Source organism: Cebus imitator, unplaced genomic scaffold (genome assembly GCF_001604975.1).
Source record: "Cebus imitator isolate Cc_AM_T3 unplaced genomic scaffold, Cebus_imitator-1.0 Scaffold131, whole genome shotgun sequence".
Taxonomy (NCBI): domain Eukaryota; kingdom Metazoa; phylum Chordata; class Mammalia; order Primates; family Cebidae; genus Cebus; species Cebus imitator.
This window is the reverse complement of record NW_016107446.1, coordinates 118,520-142,398: the sequence shown is the minus strand read 5'-3', so window position 1 is coordinate 142,398 and position 23,879 is coordinate 118,520. Positions and strand designations below refer to the sequence as shown.

At 38.7% G+C, this 23,879-nt stretch overlaps 1 long non-coding RNA gene across 1 annotated transcript in view; it reads right to left on the bottom strand.

Moving 5' to 3' along the window:
• Window positions 1-2,624: 2,624 nt before the first annotated feature.
• The window catches only part of LOC108312918, an 85,613-nt gene continuing 64,358 nt past the window's right edge, over window positions 2,625-23,879 (bottom strand). Inside the window, exon 2 of the long non-coding RNA XR_001828841.2 lies at window positions 2,625-7,155. This is a non-coding gene — a long non-coding RNA (uncharacterized LOC108312918). The remainder of the gene's footprint in view (window positions 7,156-23,879) is intronic.

The window sequence follows — 23,879 nt, the reverse complement described above, 5'->3', positions numbered from 1 at the left end:
GTTTCTCAGAACTTGCATTTATGAGAAAGCTCTGGCGAATCCCTTCTGGACACCTGGGCATGCTGATACTGAATTCTGGCTCACAGTGCAGTTTAAAACAACCAGGACTTTCACCCATGTTGAAAGGTCTTCCCATTCTGAGTCTTAGCTTCCTGCCATGTAAGTTATAAAGCACTACCACTGGTTGTTGAGGTGCTCAATAAGTCTGAGAAATAACGCCACTCCTTAGAAATTCATAATGCATGTCAATGTAGTAAAACCTCTGAGAAGTCATAGAGAAAGAAAGCCTGTTTAATTGTGATTAACTTAGCATGCTCAAATCTACTTGGCTGAGTTTTTTTTTTTTTTTTTTTTTTTTTTTAATAGAACAAACTTTAACATTTTGTAGGGCACTAATCTTTTACAGGATATATTTTGGGACCTGTTTTTCTAAATTCCTGCTTGTGATATTTATGCCTCAAGATTGATCTGTGGCAGGAAAGAACACCTTTGCAAATTAATTAATTGTGCTTTCTTCTGATTTTTGTTTGTAAGCTTTTGTTTAGGTTACAGATACTCCACTATTGAAAGTGGCCATCAGCAAATGAAATTAGGTTTGGAATTCACAAACTTATTTGACTTTTATTTTTGCCATTCATTCCAAGACTCTAAATTCAGTAAACAATGTTCCTACAGACATTTCTCTGATTGAGACATAAGGTTTTCTTAAACTAATGATTAGATTTTTGTAACTGATGTTAAATGTGGATAATTGATAAATGTGCTCCTTTTTCCTTCTATGGAACATCATCTTTAGCTACAACACAATGATATTTAGAGTTCTATCATATTTAGAGTTCTATCTAGATATATTTACATATACATAAAGTAGGAGCACCTTGCTTAGCTAGGGACCAAGATTTTCAAAAGACAAAATAATATGTCTTTTGACATAAGATATATATATATATATATATATATATATATATATATATATATATATATGTTCTCTGTTCAGGAAACTCCCAATTATGAGTAAGTAACTCCTATACTCATTTGAAGTACATTGCTTGGGATCTCAGATTACATTTTTCCAAAGGAATTTATTACAAGTTGTCATTACGTTCTAGATTTAACCTATAAAAGTCTGTTTAATCCACAGCAACTGCATTGCTGAAATGCTAGGTACACTAAGAAAATAAGCCAAATGTCAGCAGGGTTGTCATGCTGATAAGTTAAATCAAGTAGAAAAATAATAAGGTGATAAAATTGAGTAAGAGATCCTTTAAAAAGTTTGATCTAAAATACCGATGCTTGAAGAAACATAGGTTTAATTTTAAAAGTTGCAGCATAGGCCAAGACTTGTGTGTACATGTACACGTGTGTGTCTATGTGTCGCTTTGGCAATATTTCTAAGGACCCTTCCAAACTCATGTCCTCACTACCACAGCCCTCCGTGATACAGATGTTTCACATCAGGTCTCATTCCAGGAGAGAGGGATGAGATTCCTCTGTGGCATATATGTGAAATGAAGATAGAGAATAGGAAAAAGATTGTTCTTTACAAAATCTAGGCAGGAATTGGCAGCACAAAGGAAAGGGGAAAGTCATTCTAAGTGTGTTTGTGAGAGGGAGAGAGTGAGCGAGAGCAGAGAGGAGGGGAAGAGAGAAAAAGGGGCAGGAAAAGAGTGAACACTTTGGATGGACTTAGATGAAGCGTGAGCAGTGAAACCCAGAAAAACTTGGGGGCACCCACACCTGTGAAATGATTTTCTGAAGGTGGACATTCTGAGAAGGAAGTCAGGAGAAGGGAGTAGGCTCCCTGCTATATGCCTGGTGTCCGGTTTGTCTTGGCTTTTGCCTCAAACATCTGTATAACCACCAAATCCCATGTTGTTGTTGATTCCTGTTCTAGGGCACAGTTCTGCTGGCTAAGTTCTTATTTCCTTTCCTTAGTTTGTTGTCTGGTTCTCCACTGAGCTGGTGCTTGGGCGTCCTCAAACTGGTCAGCCATTTTTCCCAGAAGGATGAGTCCTGTGTCCTGCCCTACCCCACACCTCGACAGCTGATGCTGACCCTTCTCTTTCCCACCCAGTTCTCGCTTCCTCCTGGTCCTCACTCTCACCTCTGCAGAGCTCCTGGCATGCTTCCTGCCATTCTGGATCCTCCAGGAGCTTCTGAACACTTGGGCTTCTCAACCCATCCTTTACATTGCACCTAGAGTCCTCTTAACATAAGGCCTTCTCAGAACTCAGAGTCCCATGCCTGATAAAAGTCTGTGTGTTTTTAGCAGGACCCATCCTCTGCCAACTCCACTATTTTGTTTCCCACATCCTGAGCTCCAACTCTCTGGACCGCCTGTCTGTTCGTAAATGCACCATGTTGACTCTCACTTCCGTGTCTTTGCCCATCCCTGTTTCTTTCTCTCAACTTTTTTCCCATTAACTGACTTTTACTCATCAATATTAAGTTCATTTAGTATGTCTTTTGAAAATCTTGATCTCTAGCTAAGCAAGATGCTCCTACTCACTGAATTATAATTCACTGAACTGTCATTACTTTCCTTTCTCATTGAACTGCTTGAGAACAAGAATGATGTCTTTCATTTTATAGCACAAGCAAATAGTATACTTCTTGGAGCCTAGTAGGTACTTTAAAAATGTTTATTGAATGAATGAACCAATATATAGAAATACCACATAGAGTGACTGCTCCTTTTTTCTAGCATAATACAAAATTGCAGAATTTTTAAATGGTTAACAGTTATTAGGTAACAGAAGTTAACTGTATTCTATAGGGAAAAGGATATTTTTAGAATCCCTATGAAAAGATCAGCAAGTGCTGATCTGCATGTGGTAGGATTACAGGTGATTTTGTTTTACTTTTATGTGCATGAGTGCATTGCCTAAATTTTTAGAAAGAACATGCTTGCTTTTATTATAATATAAACAAGAGCATGAATCTTCAAAAAATGAAGTGTCTCCTTAACACGCTTCGTAGCTTTACAAGGAAACAGAACACACAGGGCATATTGCTGCTGTTTTTGTGGTTCCTGCTTTCTTCTGCATGCCTTGTTTCTCTGTTTCTTTCCTCTTCCTCATTGTTCTTTTCCAAAAAGTCACTGATAGCAGACTTGGCCTGAGCTCGGTGAGATTTGGATCATGTTTGCACAGTTAAAATGCTTCCTGTTGGATATTTCAAATATTTACGCATCAGTGTCCTTATTGCTACGTCTCAGATAATCTGGACTCCTGTCCATCATTGACCATCTCATCCTCATGGTCAATGTGTCCCAAAGTCATGGTGACAAGAATGCTGGAGAGCATTTCTAGGGAAACAGTTTATCCTAAAAGAGGAATGTCAGAGTCAGTCATTTATTTGCTTCAAGACACATGATACCAGTTTCTCCTAAGGAGATTGAGTGACTGGTTTACCAAACTAAAATACAGGAACCCAGCCAGACTCCCTGCATGCCTTCCTCCCACAGCCAAGTGTGTCCTGAGTCGTCCTCTAGAGCATGAAGGCAACACCTCTGGCCACGATGGGGCCGAGAAGAGTACACCATAAAATGTTGTGATGGGCTAGTGCTTCTGAGCTCCACTCAATGGGCCTTTTATTCCCATGAAAGTTAACAAATCCTCTTAAATAGCAATGCAATATTGAATGTTGTTTTCACAAGTCTACTTATACATATTGAGGGAAATTGGCACACTAGTCTAATAGTATTAAAGATGATCTAGAAAAAGGCATACTGACACTTGGAACACACTGGCCTTCTACATTCATAACGGCATCAGGGACTGTGGTCTTCTGCCTTCTTCATGAGGTTAAATAGACTAAATCAATTAAATGCAACAAACAGCAAGCGGGTACCTAATAATTTAAGGTACCGTGATGGGGGTTTGGAGAATACAACCAGAATGAAACATGATCCCAGTGGTCAAGGTGTGTAGAAAGGAACCGTGATAAAAATGCTCTTCTCTTTGACCATAACTCAGTATGAAAACATGTTTATTTCCATTCATTAGATTATTTTATTTTAGCTGATATTTCTTCTCATATCCTTCTTAAAAACTTCAGTAACTTACGAACCACATTATCCATACCTTTTAAGCAAGCTTCCATTTGTTCATTGATGTCGTTTATTTATGACTTCACCCAACAAATATTTAACGTTGCTATGTGTAAGGAACTGTTCTAGAAGCTTAGAGAGGCAGTGGTTCAATACACACACATTTTTATTACACAGTTGATTCTTGAGTGTCACAGGTTTGAAGTGCACAGTCCACTTACAGATACATTTTCTTCCACCTCTGCGCACTGAGACAGCAAAACCCACTCCTCCCCTTCGTCCTCCCCAGCAGCCTACTCAACGTGGAGACTGCAAGGATGAATACCTTTATAATGCTCCACTTCCACTTAATGAATGGTAAATGCTATTTTCTCTTCCTTATGATTTTCTTAATAACATTTTCTTTTACTCCAGCTTTATTTATTGTAAGATACAATATATAGTACATATAACACACAAAATATGTGTTAATTGCCTATGTTATTAGCAAGGCTTCTGGCCAACAATAGGCTATTAGTAGTTACATTTCAGGGGAGTCCAAAGTCGTAGGTGGCTTTTCGACTGAGGAGGGTTGGTGGCCCTAAACTTTTCATTGTTCAAAGGTTAACCAGAGACAGACACATATATATGTGAATGTGTATATATGTGTATGTGTGCATATGCATACATATGTCTGTATGTATATGCGTGTATATATACATATATGAGTAACATACATACACTCAAACATACACACATATGTCTTCCTTATTAGAAATTAATGAGAGCTGAAAAGAGAAAGCAAGCAGCATGAGGGGTTAAGAGACTCAGGAGATGGGGTATGGCAGGGAAGATCTTCTGAGAATTTGGCATTTGAGTGGAAACTTACAAAGGTCTCGGGGGAGAGCACCAAGCCATGGTTCCCATCAAGTGCAAAGTCCTGTAGCAGAATGAGGTGGGGGCATCTGCAGAGCACCAGCAAGGCCTGCGTGGCCATGGCAAAGGGGCTGAAGCATGAAGGGTGGGTGAGAGATGAGGGCCGACCCGCGTTCAGGCTCCAGACCAGGGAGGCTCATAGGCAGGGTCACTGGTATGAGTTAGTTTCCAATTGTGGAGAGCGCCAAGTCTAAAGAAATTTAATCTGACTTTTACCTAAAAAAGATAACTCTGACTGGTGGGAAATATCTGTAAAATAAGTTGAAGGAAGTAAATAAATATCTGCTCCGTTATTTCAGACCCAGGTCCAAATTAGTTTGCACAAATACGCTCTTTCCTAGTTTCAATGCACTGACAGTAATTTGTCAATACAGTCACTGTTATCAAAGTGCAATTTCCACCTAGAAGATATAAGTAAAAACCACATTACAACTAGAGGTTCCCAGTGATGAACTCCTGTCTCTAGAGGTGTGCAAAGAGATGATTCACTGCTAGGGCATTGCAGGAGTAATTTCTACCTTAGGGGACACTAACCTTGGGTACCTCTAAAATCCTGTCTTTTTTGAGAGTTGTTAGTTCTCTGGATTGCTTTGCTTTCTATTTAATAATATACATGGCACATGATTCTAGATTTAAGATAAGATATAGAGAGTTCAGTGGATATTGTGTTGGGCTCTCCACATCTCGTTAGGACTCAAAACACTCCTTTCGTCAGCTGCTGGACATGGTGGTAGCAGATCAGCCGACAGCCTCTCCCGAAGGCGTCCCTGGCTGGAGAGAGCAACCTGACTCAAGGTCATGCCTCTTCTTGGGGAATCCTGTATCAGCCATTGATTAGTGTAGGGGCATAAAGACCTGACCCTCTCGCCTCAACTGGAGACCGCATGGAAAGGCTTTTATCTCCAGAGCTCCCCAAGATCAGAGCTCCCCAAGATCAGTTGGACTCTGTTGAGGCCACCTTTTCCCTTCTAGTCCTGTCTCGTCTCCTTCCCTTCCTCCATGTAGGTCCTTATAGGTATCCTTATTCAATCTCCTGCCCCATAAGTCCCAGTTCTGTGTCTGCAGCCTGGAGAGCCCCAGTAGAACTATTGTGTAAGAAAATAAAGTGCTTTTGGTGTCATGCATGCAATGAGAGCCCAGGGCTCTTGTTAGAATCTTGAAGGCGCCTGTCATCATGTTTGCCTTGAGGGGCTATCAGCCAGGGAGCTGTCTCACACTGTGTTCAGAGAAAGGGAATTTTCTCTCTGGGAATTTTCAACCATGCTCCATGGAGGGAACGATGTGTGCACAGCGCTGGTAGCTCAGTAAATATGTACTAAAAATTAAAAATATACATTTCAAACCTTTACCCTGTGCTTGGATTTGGAAGGTCCTGTGGACCACTCTGAGCCAGAGAGCACATGTGGGCGCTAGGGACAAGGCCAGCTCTGGAGGTGAGGGATGACCTCTGCAGTGTTACGTGAGAAAGAGAAAAAACAGGCCTATCTTCCTGCCACATTCTCTGCAAACTGCAAAGGAAAACTGAGCTATTCAGCAAGGTTGACTGAGAAAATAGAGCAGCACTGTTAGAGAAATTCAGAAATCATTTAAAGGACAGAAATGTTTACTTTCTCAAATATCGTGAGCAAGTGCTACGAAGCATAATTTCACCTCCTCCCAATTTTATATCTTCCTCTGATATTTTATCATAATACTTTTATGGCTTTTTCTGAAGTGTTTTGAGAAGATAATTTTTTTGCAGGTATCTTTCATATGCATCAGCTTATTGGCATAAACAAGTTAGATAATAAATTTAGCTGCAATACAGAACAACATTAAACATAATGTGTACAGTATAAAGGCCACTGGAACGAAGTTGACATTTTATTGTATTTCAGCATAAAAATATATGGCAACTTTTGTGGACATTATTAATAATTTGAATTCTGTACATGCAAAAGACATCCAAATATATTGTCTTAAAAGAATAAATGCTCAGTCAATGCACCATAGGTTTTTGATCAAAGTTCATTACCTCCATGCTGTCCGTGGCCTAGGTGGGCCACGGTGACTATTAAGTTTTTCCAAGAAGTAAAATGGTTCAGTGGCTCAGGCTTGGGAGACCCTGTTGGCTTCAGATCCTGGTCTTCCCCTCCATAGCTGCATGGCCTCAAGCAAGTCACTCAGTTTTGATGGCTCAGTTTCCTCATCTGTAAAACAGAGATGGAAATCATAGTACCTAACTTTTAGAGTTGTTTAAGAAGTTAATATACATCAAACATGTTGAACAGTGGCTGGCACGTAATAAACTGTAACTAGCTATTCTTATTCAAATGAATTTTCACCCCTAAAATATGCATTCAAGATATTTTGAGGCAGTTTGTTTCCCATGCACCAGACCTGGTTTCTCCCATTTGACAATGTCACTGAAATGATATTGGAGGACCAAGCATTGTGCCAAGATAAGGCAGACACCCACTCCCCATGGAAGTGTCCATGGTTTTCCTGCCATTTTAAGCTATGGGGTTCATTTATCATAGCTTTGGGGAAATACTTTACATACTTTATTTCTCATTTGGACACATGGACACAAAATATTTACCTATTTAGAGTTAAGTGCAAAATACTTGCTGAATAATTAACTCACACAGTGTCCAGTATGAAAGAATATTGGGGCTGGGTGTGGTGGCTTACACCTGTAATCCCAGCATTTTGGGAGGCCAAGGCAGGCAGATCACCTGAAGTCAGTAGTTCAAGACCAGCCTGGCCAACATGGTGAAACCCTGTCTCTACAAAAATACCAAACTTAGCTGGGCATGATGGTGGGTGCCTGTAATCCCAGCTACTCAGGAGGCTGAGGTGGGAGAATGGCTTGGACCAGGGAGGCGGAGGTTGCAGTGAGCCAAGACCACTCCATTCCACTCCGGGGATGATGAAGGAGAAAAGAAAGGAAATTGGAGGTAAAAAGTAGCCTTTGTTAGCATCTGTACTAGGTGGGGTCTGGCATCCTTCAAGAGGGTTTGCAATAATTGTTTGAAGCTCTATTATTGCATCTGCACTTAGGCATTGACAGGTTGGTCTTACCCACTAGATCCCAGACATGCTGTAAAGAGGGCTTGCTTTGGAGTCTGTCAGACCTGGCTTAGACCCAGACTCTGACAAAGTGGGTGAGTTATGCAGCTATTCGGTGACATCTAATATCCTATCCCAAAGGACTGCTGTGAGCAGGAAGGAGGCATCAAATGTGGCAGTGCCTGATGAGGTCAGGCCAGGACCCAGGAACTTCTATACCTTATCATGCTCAGATATGGTAAGCGCTATTGTATCTGCAAAGCTAGATGCTTGGCATATCATGGGTACCTCACGCATGATTGCTAAATTTGAATTTGTGACAAGTCATTTCAAAATTCAGATCTAGGACCAAAAACACAGTATCTGTCAACATAAACGGTAGATCATGGTTTTCCTCCAGCCCAGGAGTCTCGTTTCAGTAATCAATTCTTCTCCAAATGTCTTCATTCCATAAATAAAACAAACAAAAAATAGGTAAGAGGTTTGTTCATTTCAACTCCCACAATGTAGCTTACATTCAAAGTTTGGAAGCATTTTCCAATTTTAGGCATCTTATTTCTCTGTTCTCTGAAATGGGTATAACACTAAAGAACTTGCTAAAATTTAGTGTAAAGTACATTCTCAGCATTTGGACTGTGCATTTCATTTGAATCATGTTATTCAAATTCAGATTTATTAATGTTAACATCAGAGAGTCAATGACTAGAGAGTCAATATGCATGTCCACAAAGTGATACTGCTGTGGGCTATGGGGGAAATGGTCATTATAACAGCATCCAAGCGCAGACAGAAAAGTTTATAGCCATGGACTAATTATCCTTTTCATGTCTCAAGTTTATATTATGGTGAAAATTCTTCTAAGCTTAGGTGGCTGCTAATGTGAATCCTAACTCAGTTATTGGATATATTTATCATGGTGGTCTTTCTTTAACGTTTCTACACTAAGTGGAGTGGACATGGACATTCAAAATACTACACATTCTGAAGCAATAAAATCTAATATGCGATAGTATTATTTCCAGTTTCTATTTAAGAGAGATACTTAAATGCCAACTTACATTTTATTCAATATTTAATTTTTTAAAAATAATGAATTTTCTCACCACATTCCCAGCCCCTCACACTTTTTTGAGTCCACCTCGCTGGATTTCATGAAAATAGAGCCTTCACATACAACAAAGAAGGAACTTTCTGGAAGGCTGTGCTATGGAACTGCAGTCTTCTCTCTCAAGTCAAGTATATTTCTGTCTTTCTTAAAGCTACAAAGCTACAACAATGTTTATATTCATATGAAGTATTTCAGCAATTCATAGCCAATTTATCAATGACCACGCAGCTGCAGGCCCTGCAGTTTAAAAAAATATACCAGCTCACTTAGTGTTTACATAGGATCTGAAAGCGCCACGTCCTGGCAGGGGGATGGGAACTACCGGAGTCATTAGAAAGGTACTCTGGAGCGCCTGCCCGTGATGGTAGGGATGTTTGCATTATAGCCCAACACATCATTAAGGACACAATTGTTATTTAATGTGGCACAATCATCTTTCTACTCTTCATGAAATCCACTTAAGTAATTACCTTCTTAGCTCATTGGCTCTGTGAGCCGCCTGGTTAGAAAGGGTTATATCTAAGGAAATATTAAAAACCGGGCACACACTGTTGCCCCTTTAAGCTGACTTGTATTTATTAATATATTCAAAATGAAGATCTTTCTTCCTGCCCTGAAAGAGGGAGGAAACTCCAAGGTAAATAAATGCTCTGGAGCATTGGCAGGATTTAAAGGGAATAAGAACACATTAGCCAAAGTCTCTTCACTGTCAGCCATTCTTAAAAAAACAGCTGATACCTGCATATTGCCTGAGCTCTTTGTAGTTTCAGTCTGACATCTGTTTTAGCCAATCAATTTTTCATTAAAGTCAAAATGCTGCTTTAAAATTTGCCTTGGCTTTCTCTTTTTAAGACAAGAACAAATTTATGACGAAAATATTCCTTTACAAACTCGATGCAATAGCTTACTAAGCTGTGTGGATCTTCATAAGTGGCATAGTTTTGAAGACTCACTTTGAATAGTCTAGATATTAAGACAGAAATTTTAAAGAATCCACAGAACTTATTTTCAGAGCACATTTAAATGTCTTTTAAGCAGATTTTTTTTTATTATGACGTGTCCAAGATGAGCTTGCAGAGATTCAGCATCATTTAAGGAGAGCAGAGCCGAAGTACAGAATTGAAATTACTTGAAAACACACATCTGCATTTTAAACTTTAAGTTCCTTTTCAAAATACACTGTACAATCCATGTTTACTATAAATACAGCGAGGTAAGTCTGAAATACCTTTATCTTATTTGGTGGATCTGTGTTTGAGCCTCTTTGTTTGAACAGAAGTGTCAGCTGTATTTTACTTTATTATATAAAAAAGTTTCAGAATTTAATTAAGGGTCAAGTACCAGCAGTAGATAAATGCAACAGCGAAAGCATATTTCTGATCACTCTAAAGTCTGCAATCATGAAAATTATTATCATTGAGTAAAACTGGTCTCAATGATGGTGACTGGGAGATGGATTCTGTGTTACTCAGCCATCATTTACATAATAATGGGTTCCAGTTTTCATCAGCACCTTTTGTTTGTACAGTGCTTACTGCTACAGTAAATTGTCAAAATGTCATTCCTCTCCAATCAGCCAGAAAATATCAACAGTAAACAAGGCACAGGAAGAAATTCTCTGATTAGGAGAGTGGCAGAGGAAGAGCAGAGCTGAAGTCTCCATGATCGCTTGAAACATGTTATTCTGGTGTTTCCAGTAATACAGTCGTACAGATTATGAAAATTACTTCTCTCTCTCGCCACCTCCACCCAGACCCTTTAATGAAGAAATACCCCTCTGCTGCCGAGGTCACTCGGAAACTTCAGGACAATCGCTGGGGATTAATAGATTTACATATGTATTTGTTGGTGCCACTCTGTTCCCTCTTACTGGGGATCAGCCTCTCTTTTTTTCTGGCAGGGTATCTCGGATTAAACGGGGCCAGATTCTCCTACAGTGTTCTTGTCCCTGACTCGTGGCCAGTGGGGTTTCAGAGAATAAAGGAGCTGTGAAGAAGAATTTGGCCCGTGCCCACGCTGCCATCACACGGGGCAGTGACAGAGAGGCTCCCATCAGCTGAATCGCCAATACTCTTCTTGTTTTAGCTGAAGAGCTGCCAGAGCAGGAACTCAGGAGCTGGGGAAGAGCCCCAGGCGGCAGCGAAGCCTTCCACTCTTTGCCTTTCTACTTGGCCATCACTTGAATTCGGAGACCAGGGACGAAGAAGGATGATAGCCAACTCCACAGCCAGCATTTAGGGCACTGAGCCCAGAGTGCCCAATGACCAGTTCTCTCCCTTTCTGCTCTCCTGCAGCCCAGGCCACTCTTCCACAACATTTTAAAGTTGGAAAGAGACATGAAATCAACAGCTCTTCCTGTTCCTCAGTGAAATCTCCTCAGGTCTAGGAAAGGATGAGGATGAATTAGTACAGTATATGCCTTATAACCATTATAGTTACAAAGTATATTAAAATTAAAGACTTCACATTGTGTCTGAAATAAAAATGAATATAGTGGCATCCTGCCAAGAGTCCCAGAAACCACTCTTGTGTGGAATTGAAACATTTGGCTCATATAATACTTAATTCATTTTTATGAAATGACAAGTTATATAAATGTATGTTTAAAACAGAGGGGTACAACATTTTTTTTGGTAAGGGTTTTTTTTTTTTTTTTTGTATTCTGGCGTATATAGCTACACGATTGGGACTTATTTCTAAACAGAACAAAAAAGAATATGTTTTTCTAAAATGGCACATTAAAGCTATATTTTCCCCAAATATTTCCAAATATGATCATGCAGTTAGGTTGCCCATGGCAAAGCTCACAGTACCTTCATTGGAAATGAATAGGAGTTTTAAAACGTTTCTATTGAAACGAAGTGTTGACATCAGGAAATATTTTGTACTGCTTTCAGTTTTCTTACCATGCACTTTATTTTGCTTGGCTACTTTTAATTTTTTTCCCCCACTTCTCTTTGAAAATTCGACATTGTCCAAACCGTTTCGATTAAGAAGCTTGCCTGAATGAAAGCGCCGTGATGCTGTGGTGGTGCATCAGTAAACAGGGGGCCTGGGGAGCGGGCAGTGCACGGAGAAATAGGGCTGATCAGCGGTAATTACCCTGACACCTCATGCAGTACAGGGAATTAACTCCTAGGACTTTGGACCGAATGAAGAAGAAGTTGATGTTTCACGTTGTGAATGCATCAGTGCCTGAACCCATTACCAGTTTAAACGGAGATGGGAATTTACTATACTCCTCTTTTTTTTTCTTTTTGGTTGCGAATGTAGACCGGTGTGCAGAAAATGAGAAAGTAATTCAGGATGCAGAAGCAACCATAATTTGTATTTTTATTAAGGCTTTTGCCTTCTGATTCTATATCATATCCATGACACATAAATACAAGAGAAGGTCCATGGCAACCATTGTCTTGAAAAGAGGGAGCCCGTTGTCTTAAAGAAGAGGTTAGTGTGTCACCAAAGTAGGTGAAGGTATTCCACAACAGACCCATAGAAAGGGAAGTGCTCTAAAACACAGAGCAGGAGGGGAAACACAGCTCAAAAGGCAACTAGTTAGCAGCTGCCACTATGACCTTTAACTGCATCCATGGTAACTGGGCTAAAGATGGAGTTCCATTTTATTATTCTCACACCCACAATGTTAAGCCTGTGAATCCCATTGCAATTTAATGGCTGAAATCAGAAGGCAGATCTGTGTTCATTGGACCGGTGCCGATACCCTCTTAGCTAATGAGCGCAATAAACATTTTCATGCCAGGAAACCAGTGCAAGTGGAAATATTATACCATACAGAAATATATACCCAAACACAAAGAAATGGTCAGTAAAGTCAGTCTTTTATGTATATTTGCATATTCTAGCATTCAAAGCCAATCATCTTTTAAAAGAACAATACAAAAAGCTGCTAGACTATTAAAAACTGTGGCATACCACAAAGCTTATTGTGAATGAGAAATCAGAAGAGTTATGAATTCTAGAGTTAATGACTATTACTGCCTGTTCCATTATTTTCCTTAATGAATCTTATTATTTATAAATGTATGCTTCCTTTTATGTGGCTCTAATAAACTTCATGCCTTTTCCCTGGCTATATACTGTATCTCCAGCTGGGGCAAAAAACACTGCAAAAGCAATACCTACTTTTTTGGTTAAAGGGAAGAGGTTTTATTATTGCTTTGCCTTCACAGCTATTTAGTTCATATTTCCTTAAGAACTGATGACAACAGTATCATATTGTTGTTACAGACTTTGCAACCGACATGCTTGTTTGTTTTGAAACCCCAGAAAAAACAATGGTGATGGGGACTCATCACCAGAGAATTAGCCTTTAAATGTACACTGTCTCTTTGAACAACTGCTGATAACTTTTTTTAAACCAAAAACATACACATTTAAGTTTAGAATGAGATGGTATCGGAAACTGAGCTCCTCGATTTAAGAAATAGCCAGTTTCAGAGGTTTCAGCATGATCAACACATTGTAGATAACAACTGTGTCATTTTTCAGTTTCCATTCTCCTAATAATTCTTTTTACAAAACTTTTAACGCATTAAACTTTAGCTATGTCAATGTGCTGCTTGCATCAAAAGGCTGCCAAGAATTAACCTTGAAACCTGTCTTAGATTGTTTCAATCAGGCACAGAGTATAAAACTACGTAAGTACCTGCAGATAATGTAATCCATGATTTTTTCCGACCTTTCCTTCAAATTTTTCCTCAGAAATCTTAAAATACTCCCCAACTTTATTTTTGTTAAATTGTTTTCTGAGCAAAGATGAGGGCGTAATAACTTTCCTTATCAGCAACAATATACGCTTTTCTTAGGGAGCAATGCCAGGTATCCATTGTAAAAAAAAAGCTTGACCTGTTTTGCTCACAGAAGCTGCTTGTCCTGGAAACTACAAAGGTCAGGGAGAAAATAATTTTGGTGTTTCTTATCTTTTAAAACGATGCCACTTTTATCATTATCAGAGAGTTTTAGAAGGGTTTTTTTTTTTCTTTTTTTTTTCCAAGTGAGACAAAGGAAGTAAAAACTCAGAGACCTGTTTACTTGACTTATAAAAGGGCAGGCAGTGCCTCCATCAGTTTAATAAAAGATGTTCTATCAATTTAGACAATTATACCAAAGATTAAGAGTGTCATGAGGCTGATGAAATCTCCTAGGTAACATTAAAAAATAATATGCTTTTAGATCACATCATATATTAAATGACAACTGCCAATTTTTTTAAAAAGAGTACTCAAAATTCTTTCCTGAATGACAATGTGAAGTTAAAATACTTTGTTCTTAACAGTTAACTTCATTGACATGACGCTTCGGCTTCTTGACTAAGGAAACTTGGCTAAGAAGAGCTTTTTGTTTATTCAAGTAAAAGTGGACTGCAAGATATAGGATTTTATAGCCTCCCTGAATCTTTGCTTAATTAAGGCATGCATAGGAAATGTTTTCCTAGCACATTACTTGGTTTAAAATATCTAAATATGGCTTATATTTAAATAGTCACCATCCTCTTGACTTGGCTTCCTTATTTTATTGGCTCCTGAACGATTGTTTTTCTTGTTAGCCTAGGAAAAATTATTGCAAGCTTTAATTAAAGAAGGGATAGTAGTCGCCACAGGAAAGATCAGAGGAAGGGCTTACGATGACCTCAGCCCAAACCCAGCTCTGTGGAGGACTAATTGCAGGACCAGAGGCGGATGGTTTAACATAGCTGCCCTTCACAGCCCTTTATGCTCAATGTGCACAATAATATCTCCTCCTTCTTGAGGACTGTTACACAGACACCTGCCAGCTATGAGTGGTCTGACACATTCTCAACATGGGGCTAGGGAAACCTAGAATCATTTAGCCACCTAATCTAAACAACAGATTTGTTATCAAGTTCACACCTGGGTAGAAGACACCACCAGTCGTCTTGGCTTTGATAAAGGCTCCTCGCCTCTTCTCGGGCCCAAGCAGTGAAGGGAGGGGCCCTGAACTCCTTTGATCACCCACGTTGAGCCTGGGATCCAGGCTTCAGTGAGGAGCTGCAGGGCACCAGAATATAAGCAGAGACAGCCAAGACTCTCTCATCACTAGGGAAGTCTGCTGTTGCGGCTCACCTGTCTTTGAATTACACTCCTTTGCCCAAATCTGCCTTCTAATCCTCTTCTACCTCCACCTGCACCTTTCAACTCCTGGCGCGGTTTCACCTTTGACCCTCTGTACTGTCAGGCAAAGCACCAAGTACTTCTGAGTTATTGGTGACAAAGCACAAAAAACCCATTGTCTGTCTACTTTTCAACTTCTGGCCCTCGCCACTGCGTTCCTTTGCTCATGTAGAAGATAGCAAACCACCATCATCATTATCAGCAGCATCCGCAGGAACAACACCCATTTATCGAGTTCTTACTCTGGGCATATCATAAGCACTGTCTCATTTAACTTTTGTAACAAGTCTATGAGAAAACCAATTCTGAGAGGTTAAGTAAATTACCAAAGGTTTCAGAGATAGAAAGTTGTTTGGTTGAGCTGTAATTCCCAGAAAGACCAATAGCGATAATATCAATATAAGATCTGGTTGCTTTTTTCTGGTACAGATACTAAGGCCCAAGGACACTTAGCTAGCCATGCAATTTGTGGACTTGGATTCTTTTCTAACTGGTTTTCTTCTAGAGATGCTAGAACCCTTATCAACTCAACTGCTTAGTGATATGGGAGAGAGAGAACTGGTTAGTGGATACCCTAAGATATGGCTATGGGTTTGCACTCTTGATCTTTAATGCTGACGCTAAAGCATTGATGGTGGTTTTTGACTCCAGCATTCCTGGTGTCCTTCCCAGCCTGTGACATGTCTGTGAATGACTTCATGTAGTAACCATGCACTGTTTGTTTGTTTTTTTTTTTTAAATCTCCATGACCTGGTTTATGGAGAGCGTTCAAAAGTATATTCATTGGATTAACCAACAGATTTTAGGGGCCTTCTGGAGCAAAATCATCTTACTAGATGACTTCAACAGAAAAGGGATGTGGAAGAGAAACAATCGTGAGTTTTTTGGTTGAGGTAGGATACGCAAATACGTATGTGTTATTCATAGATACGTATCACCCTCACTCGCTCCTCAAAGAGAAAAGAAGGGAAAGTAGGAGACAAAGATGATAATATATCAAAACACATTCTGAGCACTCAGGAAAAAGGACTTAGAAATAAAGGTGCACTTGACTTTGCAAACACGTCCAACATGATTCAAAAACCACTAGAGGGTCCATGTTAATATGAGGCTTTGTCCTCCCATCTGCAGCCTCAGTCTGTGTATAAAAGCATGGACGACCATATGATGGTCAGAACAAACTGGGGTCACAACCAGGCATTTCCTTCAGAGCCAGAAACTCTCCAGCATATCAGTGAGAGGAACAGTTCTGATTCCAGAAGGGTCTTTTGTGATTACTCACTGTATTCTGACTGCAGTGGAGAGAAAGTCATATTGCAGAAGACTTGTGGGAAGAAGGCAGGCACACAGTAACAAGTAATTCTCTAAATATCTCAGTTCTCAGGCTATGGATGATGACAGGAGAAATGAAAGCAACATGTGTCTAATGTGGTACAATGGCAACCTCACACTAGAGAGATGAAAAAGCACAAAGACTAATGGGAAGAAACAAAGAAGAGTTAGAATTAAGAAGTCAGCAGCATTGGCAGAAGGGAGAAACACACAAGCTGTGGACCCTGGTCTTTTTTTTTTTTTTAGATGGAGTCTTGCTCTGTCACCAGGCTGGAGTGCAGTGGCGCAATCTCGGCTCACTGCAACCTCCGCCTCTTGGGTTCAAGCGACTCTTTCGCCTCAGCCTCCTGAGTAGCTGGTACCACAGGTGCGTGCCACCACACCTGGCTAATTTTTTTCTATTTTTAGTAGAGACGGGGTTTCACCATGTTGGCCAGGATGGTCTTGATCTCTTGACCTCGTGATCCACCCACCTCGGCCTCACAAAGTTCTAGGATTACAGGAGTGAGCCACCGCGCCCATCTGGAACCTTGTCTTTAGGTAATGTTAATAAACAAGACAGTTTGCTTATTTGTCGGTTCAAAATGGAATTGTACAGGAAGAAAATCAAATAATAATTCAAAATGAAAAAAAATTATCAAATCAAAACACAAGTCTTCTTATCAAATAATACAGAACCAACCAGTTCTAGTCAATGTAGAAAAGTATTTTTGTTAGAGGGTTCAATGTAGGATTCAAAAGGACTTATACATGAAGAGTATAGATATTTTTCTGCAGGTCAAGATCATGACCTTGTAAGTTACATTAAGTACTTAGTACATTTTTATCATATTAATATTATTGTTTTGAGTTCCATAATGAAAAATTGAAGGATGAGGTCAAAGAGAGAAAAATATTTATACAATAGTTAAGAAAAACATATATTGCTATTTAGAATGTGTTACATAATAAAATTATAGATTTGGTTGTGTTCTACCCTCTTGCCTAATATATTTGGCATTATTTTATTTTAGATCAGGACTCCCCTAAGCAGATGTATAATTCTGAGAGGTTAAGTAAATTACCAGAGTTCACAGAGATAGGAGGTTGTTTGGTTGAGCTGTAATCCCAGAAAGACCAATAGTGACAATATTAGTATAAGGTTTGGTTGCTTTTTTCTGGTACAGATACTAAGGTCTAAGGACACTTAGCTAGCCATGGTATTTGTGAACTTGGAAGATGGACTTGCTTAGCTAGCCATGCTATTTGTGAGCTTGGATTCTGTTCTGATTTTCTTCTGAAGATGCTAGAACCCTTATCAACTCAATTGCTTAGAGGTAAGGAAGAGAGGCCGGGTGCTGTGGCTCACGCCTGTAATCCCAGCACTTGGGAGGCTGAGGTGAGTGGATCATCTGAGGTTGGGAGCTCAAGACCAGCCTGACCAACATGGAGAAGCCGCATCTCTACTAAAAATACAAAATTAGCCGGGCGTGGTGGTGTGTGCCTGTAATCCCAGCTATTGGGAGGCTGAGGCAAGAGAATCGCTTGAACCCAAGAGGTAGAGGTTGCAGTGAGCCAAGATCATGCCATTGCACTCCAACCTGGTCAACGACAGTGAAACTTAATCTCAAAAAAAAAAAAAAAAAAAAAAAAAAAAAGAGGTATGGGAGAGAGAGCATCGGTTAGTGGATGCCCTCTAAGATATTGCACCCTTGATCTTTTTATGCTTATTCACTAGTCAGTGCTTTTATTTATTTCTGCTATAGCAGAGAAAGAACTGCATCATTCAGATAACCCCTATAAGGGACCAGAATAGACACAGTTAGAGAAGGGAGATGCATCACAGCTGATGGACTCTGGAACCTGACTATGGTGGACAGTTTGTGTTGACACCTTAAAGAGGACACATTTCCAATTGGTCAGTCTTTCTGTAGATAGTTATTGTGCTCAGAGATGAGCTAATATTCTTTATACTCTATTTTTCTTGTGATTTCAAGAGTGGTCTAACACCTTAATTACCAGTATGGCTAAAGAAAGAGAAGATTTGGATTTTCTGGGTAACTGAAATATACATAATTAGGGCCGAGGACTTTAGTTTCTATCCATTTATGTTGCTATTACTTTTCTCCAAATACATTATAATGGAGTACTGCACGAACACATGACTTGCTGGAATTCAAATTCCTGAGTTCTGAGAGAAATTGAAAGAGAGAGAACTGAAAAGAGGACAAAACCCCCGTCCACCTGCCACTTGATGGCATTGCCATGGGCTGAGTGGAATGGGGGGCCTAAGATGGTTGCTCTTCAAATGTCCATAGTTTCTGTGGCTCCAGAGCATGGGCACCTCTCTTCTGAGTGGGATTCTGGTGAGTTTCCATCCAGATATGCTATTCCCACAGCATGGTGTTTCAACAGAAGACAGCTAGAGCCTCAGAAGTGATCATCTATTCCAATCTGGCAGGAAAAAGGGTCTGTGGTAAATTTATTGAGCGTTAGTACCATACATTATTTTATAGTGGATGTAAAGAACATTTTTTCAAGGGTGCTTTAGATTATCTTGTTTTTCACTTGAGCTAAAGTCCTAACCTCTAAGTAAGCTGTAAGACTACTTTATAGACATATTTGCCATAATAAATCAACTACACTACAAGTGACTTTTATCCTGAGTTGGGAGTCATATTATTACATAACCTACAGGATGAAATGTGTAATCTCTTAATAAATCCACTTTATCATTTTACTTTTTCATTACTTTCTTCTTTTTCCTAAAAATATAGGTCAGAAAGAGCAGCAGTTTAAATGCTGTGTAGTATTTTGAGGAAATAAAGTATTTTGGGAGAGAAATGGTACATTAAAGAATGATTAAATATTGTTTTATATCATAAATCACTGTATTACTTATGTATTTGATTTATTAAGATACATTAAGAGATCCATTATTCAAAATTGACTTCTACCTATTGACGTCAATCTCTTGCTTGTTTCATTAACACTCTGAGTCTACTGAGCTGTTCAGGATGGTAGGCATTAGACACATGTGGCTGATTAAATTTTAAGTCTTTAAAATTAAATATAATAAACAATTTAGTAGCATTGGACAGCATCTTAAGTGCTCACTAGGTACATGTGGTTACCATGCTAGGCAGTATAGATGTAAAATGGTTCCATCATTACACAAAGTTCTATTGGTCAGAGCCTCACTACATTCTTAATTTGAAAAGTGGAGGAATTTCACATCTTAATTAATTACGAACCTATTTTTCCCCTTCATGTAAAAATGGATTTATTGCTGTTAAGTACTACTCCAGCACTGTTGTATTTCTGCAACTATAGGCAGGAATGGGAAAAAGCATTATTGATTTTAAACAGTGCTAACTCTCAGGGTTTTATTTTTCCTTTTGCTTGTATTTTCATTTCATCGCTCTCAGGATTTACTCCCATCTCAAGCTATTTTGAGATGGGAGAATTTGAAGTTAAGATACAGAAATAAAAAGTGAAAGTGTTTTGTAAGATAATTTTGTCAGTATGTTTCATAAGTCTTGAAACATATCCTGTTATGTCACTTTCAAAAGAATACTATTTCAAATACCCTAATGGTATGTCCCCAAATATTCAAATAGTGTTATTAATAATAGTGAAAACAACTATTTTAGTCTTATTTTAGTCTATTAGGAATAAGTTCATAATATATTGCTAAACAAGAAAATCAGATTACATAGAAAGTACCTAAAAAATGATATACCAAGCTATAAAAATTGCTAGCATAGGCTGGGCACCATGGCTCATGTCTGTAATCCCAGCAGTTTGGGAGGCTGAGGCGAAAGGATCACCTGAGGTCAGGAGTTCGAGACCAGCCTGGCCAACATGGTGAAACCCTGTCTCTACTAAAAATACAAAAATTAGCTGGGCATGGTGGCAGGCACCTGTAATCTCAGCTACTCAGGAGGCTGAGGCAGGAGAATTGCTTGAACCTGGGAGGTAGAGTTTGCAGGGAGCTGAGATTGCACCATTGCCCTCCAGCCTGGGAGACAAGAGTGACACTTAGTCTCAAAAACAAAAATTGCTAGCATTGGCAGTATAGAAGAAAAAAATTATGTAAGGATATATTCATTAGGGAAAAAATGGAAAAATTAATATCAGAAAAGTAATTGTTTTTTCCTCTGGTACTTGCTTTCTTTTGTGATTTCATAACAAATTCTTCTTTTACTTTTATTTTTAATTGACACAGTATAATTGTACATATTTATGGAGTGCAGTGTGATAGTTCAATACATATATATATTGTGTAAAAATTCAAATCAGATTATTTAACGTATCTATCACCTCATATATTTATTATTTTTTCATGGTGAGAACATTCAAAATCCTCTCTTTTAGATATTTTGAAATCTACAATACATTATTGTTAACTATTGTCATCCTACCCTACTGTGCAATAGAACTGATAGAACACCCAGAAGTTATTCCTCCTCTCTAACTGTAACTTTGTACCACTGGCCAGTGTCTCCCCATGCCCTCTTCCACCTTATCTTTCCCAGCCTCTGGCAACCACCATCCTACTCTCCACTTCTATGAGAGAAAGTTCTTTAGAGTCCACATATAAATGAAATAGTGTATTTGTGTTTTTGTGCTTGGCTTGTTTCATTTACCGTAACGTCCTCCAGGTTCATCCATGTTGCTGCAAACGATGGATATCTTTCTTTTTCATGGCTGAATATCTGTGCTATCAAACTTCTGTGTCAAGACTGTGGCCTAATTGTGTTCTCAGTATCATAACTAGCATGCAATGACTCCTTACTGTGTTTTAATGCTTTGTATGTGTCATCTCGTTTAATCTTATAGCAATAATCATTTCCATTTGATAGTTGAGGAAGGTGAGATAAACAGAGATTGAGTAATGTTCCCAGGTTCATGTAGGTGGTGTGTGAGTAAGCTGAGATTTGAACTGAAGCAACCTAACTCCAGAGCTGCTGCTCTGAACTATTGAGTCATTGAAGCCACACAAACACGTCTATCAATGACAGAAAAAAAAAATACTCAAAGAGAAAATTGCTCAATAACAAAATAAGTCTCCTATCAGACCAGCAAAGAAACACAAATGCAAAGTTCTTAAGCTACTTGGGTTCCTATTGGACTTCACGTCTAAAGTGTGTTAAGAATGAATAAACTTTTGCTACTGTAGATAACAGGGCCCAAAGATACTTCAAGCAAAGTAGGGGCGGGAAATTGGGATTACTGCTTGAAAAGCGTCTGGGGTGGACCTCCCAGGTTGGTGAAAGAAGAGGGAAAATCCTGGTTCCAGCTACTCTCAGGGACTATGGTCACGTGAAGCTGTGTGCCCAAAAGAAAGAAGACATTGGCACCACTCTATCCTCAAAAACCAGCAGAAGCCATTCCCTGGAGAGAGTATTCCAAATACCATTGCAAGGCAAGAAGCTCCTGTGACTGCCGTAACACTGGTTCCGGAGTCAAGGCTACAGAGATGCCACTTAGAATGCCAGAAAAACACTTTACACTAAGAAAGAGCAAGAAAGGGGGTGAACTGCACACAATAAAATTAAATATTTTACAAATGATGCTACAAATCAAAATTTCAAACTGTGTTGAAGAATTCTAGGTCAGACACAATGGCTCATGCCTGTAATCCCAGCATTTTGGGAAGCCAAGGCCTGAGGATTGTTTGAGCTCAGGAGTTCAAGATCAGCCTGGGCAACATGACGGGACCACATCTCCACAAAAAATAAAATTTTATACCGGCATGGTGGTATGCACCTGTAGTCCCAGCTACTTAGGAGGCTGAGGTGGGAGGATCATTTGAGCCTGGGAGGTCAAGACCGCAGTGAGCTGTGTTTGCACCATTGCACTCCAGCCTGGTGACAGAATGAGGCCTGTCTCAAACCACAAACAACCTAGAAAAGACAAAATTCTAGTGCTGAGAAAGAGAGCCAAGGTACCACAATGGAAATATAAATTCGCTGTAGATAAAATTCAAAATAATAGGACAATGCTGGAAAAGATTTTAGTATGTTTATGAATCATAATGAAATAAATAAAAGATCAACATGTATAACAAGAATAATAAATTGCAAAAGACAGAAGTGAAAATGTACTTGTGTTTTTACAATAAGTTGGAAATCTTGGAAATAAAGTAGTAATTCACAAATTTGAAGTCAATTCTATATTGGACACATAAACAAGGAATGTAAAATTGAGAGATAGTATTGACGATTTCATTCAGTTTACTTCTATTTATGTATCATCTGTCTATCTATCTATCTATCATCTATGTCTATGTACCTATACATACATGTTTATATACACATACATATAGAGAGATAGATAGATATTCTCTCTGTATTTCTATTCTTAGTTTATTGTGGAGAAAAAAATATATATAAATGTAAATTTATGAACTTATAGAGGATAGGTCAAAAGGCTCTAAAGTAGGTCTAACGGGACTCTCAGAAAAAGAAAATAGAAAAAATAGTTAAGTAACATTAGAAAAAATGGTGGCTAAGAATTTGTCAGCATTCATTAAAGATATATGTCCTTAGATTAAAAATGCCCTTTGAAAAAACAACCAAAAAAACCCCAAAAACTTTAAAATAAGGAGAAAATAAATCTTCATGTAGATATATCACAGTGAAATAGAATCACATAAAAAAGACCACCAGAAAGGAAAGACGGTTTAACCTAAGTTTGACAGCTGGCTTCTCATTGGCAATGAATGATACAAGAAGACAATGGTTGAAATTTATTAATCAATAAAAAGAGAAATATTTTTTAAAATTCAGAAGTGTGAAGATAGGGTTTAATACTTACAGATCTCATTGAAAAAAGATTCCTAATGACTTCTCCAAGAAGAAAAATAAAATTCAAAGGAGTTGGATGGAAAAAAATAATAATAAAACTGATAATGTAATCGACAAACTCGATTTGCGTGTCAGAACACCCTTTAATGTAAAACAGATTGTTGTTCAGCGTGTAGTTAATGTGAGCTAAGTCCCCTGTCTTGTTTCAGAAAAGAAATAGAGACATCAAATAACCATTGATCTTATTAGGAACATTTGTAGTTAATATTCTGAGGTAAATTTAAAAGAGAAATACAAAAGCTTTATCAAACAAACATAAATTAGCATTGGAAGTAAAGAGAAAAGGTACAAAGAAAAGAATTGCAGTAAAACTAGTTCTAAATGTTGTAGATTAAACCCATTTATTACAAGATTGAGACTAGCAGAATAATTTTTTTTTTTTTTCAGAACTTATTTTGGATTAGTAAGTGATCTGCCAT